This window comes from Pinus tabuliformis, chromosome 4_2 (assembly GCF_031772625.1).
Source record: "Pinus tabuliformis cultivar Carrire ecotype Pingquan chromosome 4_2, CPIR1, whole genome shotgun sequence".
In the NCBI taxonomy this organism is placed as follows: domain Eukaryota; kingdom Viridiplantae; phylum Streptophyta; class Pinopsida; order Pinales; family Pinaceae; genus Pinus; species Pinus tabuliformis.
Window position 1 is genome coordinate 607,984,111 of NC_142304.1, and position 4,819 is coordinate 607,988,929.

The window sequence follows — 4,819 nt, forward strand, 5'->3', positions numbered from 1 at the left end:
ATGATGATTTAAGGTTGTAGCCAAGTCAATCTCTCAATGAACCATGAATGAAAGGTGAGCTCATGATAATTTACATGATTTAAGCATATAACCTCATGGAGTTGGTGTGAAGGTCAACATTTTTCATTTTCTTTTATGATATAAATAGGGTGAGAGGGGAAGGGAAGACTCAACTTCCAAGCAATCCATCTGCATACTCATCTTGAATTGGCCATTTTTTTCTTCTCAAATTCATAAATGGAGATCAATAGAAATAGAGATCAGTAGGCCAAACGTAGACTTTGATCATGGCAGAAGGTGAGGAGTGCAATGGGGGATATGGGTCTCTACTCAACTGGTTGGACATTAGTGATGAGAGCTCATCAGCGGGGACTACCCCATCGCAGACCAAGAGCATGAGGACTTCTAGGAAGTTTCACTGCCTACCATGGACATCCATCCTAAGACCTAGTTTGTTATGGAACCATATTTCAACAACAATGATTCGGTTACCCCAGCTTCCTAAAAGGGCGATGTAGAGAGATTTTGGGTAGAACCTCTCATGGTATGTTTTTGTATGGATATGATTGTTGATTTATTTTCAATTATGCATTTCTGGTAGTATATGAAAAGTGTATACTCTGCTGAATATTTGTTTTGTTGGCAGGTTTTTGGTGCATCAAATTGAATTATTTTAATTTTGAGTTTCTCACTCTATTCTCTATGTGTATTTTTATTTATTTTGAAAATTATGTTAGATGCATAGCAACTGTGCCATTGAATTTCATATGCATGTATTTCTTTGAAGCAATAGGTAATATATTCAAAGTGAATCTATTAGTCCCATGAATGCTAGAAGTGTTGTTAGGATAATATGAAGCAACCCATGAAGTTGTAACACAAATAGTGGACTCTAAAATCAGAGGTTAACATGCCACATGAGAAGGGTAACTATTTCACCAAAATTGCCAAGGGAAGATGAATTAGGTATTTTCCCATCGAAATTTGTGAGGATTCTCATTTTGTTGAAATTTCCCAGGAATTGTACCTGCCCTTATGCATCTATAATTCATGAGGGGTGTCTATTATTTTTCTTCCTTTGAAATTCATAATGGAAGCCCCTTTTGCTGAAATTGCCTACGAATTGCACCCATTGTTGTTCTTTTGTAAGTCATGACGGGTGTGTATCTATTTTTTTCCTTTGAAATTCATAAGGGATGTCCATTTTTTATGAAATTTCTTGGGACTTGCACCCATTCTTGTCCCTCTGAAATTCATCATGAAGGGTATGTATTTTCCCAAACTCACCTAGGAATGGTATGTTGGATCTTTTCTTTGAGGTTCATGTCATATATCTGGGGCATAATTTCTCATCACTATAATAATGCATATACAAATATATGATTATAATGATATTTTACTTGCTACTATAACCAAATATCTACATATATTAGGAGGCTCCCATACTTTCTGAAATTCTTATGTCATTCATTTGAGGTTCAAATTTGACTCTTTAATGCCACCTCGTCCACCACGTGTTGTCTCAACTACTAGACCACACTCCAATTAACATCATCTTTTTCCTATAATCGTGCATTTGGAACTTTAAGAAAGGAGGGAGGGGGATGCCCAAATTCATGAAAAAATTTCACTAAAAATTTAGGTTTTAACAGTCAAGAGCTTTGTTGGGTCCAACTAAATTCATCTAAAGTTAATGTCATTTTAGTGGGGATATATTTACTCACATCCATCTTCATGCAAATTCTAGCACATGGTACAATCAACTTTCCTTAAATAGGACCATTAGATAAGACACAAACTCTCTAAACTTTTTAGGAAATTTCTTTTACTATTTTTGATATGAGACTCATGCTATAGAATAGGCTCTAAAGAAAACAATTATAACATTTTAGTTGGGAGATCTTTACTCACCTCCACCTCCATGCAAATTCTGGCACATGAGACAATTGTCTTTCCTGGAAGTGGACCACTAGAGAAGACACCAACTCTCTGAACTACATGTGAAATTTATTTTAATATTTTTCATATGAGAGGCTCATTCTCTGGAAGAGGATATGAAGAAGACAATTATAACAATTGAGTAGATTTACCCTCTTGTTATTTATGTTATTTATGTTAATCTTCAAGAATTATTTTCTTATTCTAAGCAAATCAAAATAATTTGAAATGAGATATGTTGCTCTTTTCCCTTATAACTCCCCTCACCTTAAAGGTCTATGTTATGGATTATACTATTCTAGGTAGACGATGGAGAACAAGACACTACTTATATTTGTGCTACTGATTTTTTTGTTCATTCCACAACTTTCGTCAGATAGATTTCTAATGTGCATTCGCTTATAAAACCAAAAATGATTACTATGTTTCTTTGTTGAATGCAGAATTATGTGGAGGATTCTACAAGATAACCAAGAAGAGAAAAAGATCTAGAGTCTCAAGTGAATCTACTGAAGGAAAACTCTGGAATGTATTTGAAAACAATGCAGCCTCACCCCACACAGGAGAGAGTTTGGATCATCGCAATCACTGCCTCGCACCAGAAACTAAGTTCTATGCATGGAAAAAAATTAGACAATCAATTAGCTTTGGATGCCACATGAAACAAGAATAACAACAGTAACAATAGAAACAACAAAGGCAGATCAGGTGGATGACAGACTAGTCCACCTAAACTTCCCAAGGAATTGAAATGGTTTGAACAACTACTAACGCCTTGTGCAGTAGCTATAGACAACAATAGCATTGTTCGCATTCAACATCTCATATGGATCCTCCATGATCTTGCATAAATCTCAGGTGATGCAAAACATAGGCTTGCAGCACATGGGTTTATAGCCTTCACTACCAATATCATGCATCTTGACGGATCTCTTCCTTGCTCGGAATTCCTCTCTACAGATCTAAAGTTGTTTCAGAGGGATTTCATCAAGTTTCATGAGGCAATTCCATGGTATCAATTGTTGTACACCCTAGCCAACAAATATTTTCTCGAAGCCTCTGAAGACCAAACCAATAAAGCTCTTCATGTAATAGACATTGGTGTTTTTCATCAAATACAATGGACCACATTCATGGAGGCATTGGCTAGAAGTCTAGCTAGGCCTCTTAGTCTCCAAAGGCTAACTATCATAGCAAACACTCTTCGGGCACCCTTTTTAGTTAGAACTCCTTCCAATGACTTCCCTAACCATTTGAAGAGGTATGAAAAGACTTTGAACCTTGGTATTGAAGTCAATGTCATTGCATAACCCCTAGATTCCCTTACCATGGAAATCCCTAGGGGTCAAAGAAGACGGGGCATTAGCTATCTGTGCACAATTTCATCTTCATCAACTATTAGGGGAGGGATTGGACAAAAATTAAGGCAAAGACAATTAGTTAACATTAGTTCCCCCCCGTGACAAGTTCATCAAATTCATAAAGGACCTAAATCCCTAAGTGTTTTTTTTGAGTGATAATAATATAGGGAAATTCATATCCGAATTTCATAGAAAGATTTAAGAACTTTGTATATCATCTGTGGAGATTATTGGATTCCACCAACGTATGTTTCAATGGGAGAGAGTGCAAGGAGAGTTGTATGGTTGAAGGTGAGTTTGGCATGGGGTTAGTTAATAATGTAGGCTATGATAGTGCTTCTCGTGTGGATAGAAAAGAGGGCCATTTGAAGTGGGTTACTAGAGTTAGGGAAGGGGGATTTTTGTCTCATATCCCTAGTGACAAAAAAAAATATTTTGCAAGATCCATTCCTCATAAACATGATTCAAATTGGAGATGCATTTAGATGATGGGTGTATTTCTCTGTGGTTGAAGAGTCGTCCTGTCACCTTTTTCTCTTTGTGGAAGCCATCTTTGAACTAGTAGAAAATGATGAAATTAGTGACTAGGTGACTAAAAAAGTTAGTCACCACAATTATTTCAAGTGAATTACTACTAAATTTGAGCAATTTTAAGTGACTGAACTAAAAATGACTAACTTAAATAACTAATTTAGTCAAGGGATAAAATATATGACTAGATAATAAGTGACCAAACTAAAAGTGACTAACTTAAATGACTAATTTAGTCCAGGACTAAAATATATGACTGGATAATAAGTGATAAAATTCACTATCCATCATAGAGGCCATAAAACCCATTCTTATTATGCAAAACATATTAATTATGCCATCATTCCCATTCTAATATCTTGTTCATGGACATTAAACATGAGAAATACTTGTTTTAGTCCTAAGGCCCTTTTTCATTCCTTGGCCAAGATATAAGCCCTAACTCCCATATATGATGTGGAAAACCTCATAATGGAACCCTTATCCTAGATAGAGGCATAAAATCCCTCAAAGGGGATTTATATTGTTCTTTATGGTCTTTTTCATGTAGTGTAAGCCAAAGAAGTTTTGTTTTGGGCTTGAGGCCACTGTTTCCATCCCTTTGCCATGGTACAAGCCTAAGACCCATTCTTATTATGTAAAACATACTAATGACACTACAGATCCCCCATAGAGGCCTAAGATTCCCTATAGAGGTCATGTGTGGTTCTTTGAGATCTACTTCACAAAGCTTAATCATCAAATATTCAAATAAGGCTTGAGCCCCTTAGGTTCCTATTTTGACCAAGCCTACACTTGTAAGCATCATATGTGATTTGAAAGCCTCCCAATTTCATTAAGGTCTAATGATGAGGCTCCAACACTCATCATGGTGTGCAAAACCTTTGAATGATAGAAACATCCCTCCTAGGGGCCAAAGAATATCCCTTAGAAAATATAATTAACGTGGTGGTTTGAAGCCTTTTTAATGACCACTAATTATTTAGGAC

The 4,819-nt window shown here is 36.1% G+C and overlaps 1 pseudogene; it reads left to right on the forward strand.

Moving 5' to 3' along the window:
- Positions 1–284: 284 nt before the first annotated feature.
- Positions 285–3,861, forward strand: LOC149170750 (protein NODULATION SIGNALING PATHWAY 1-like; annotated as a pseudogene).
- Positions 3,862–4,819: the final 958 nt, after the last annotated feature.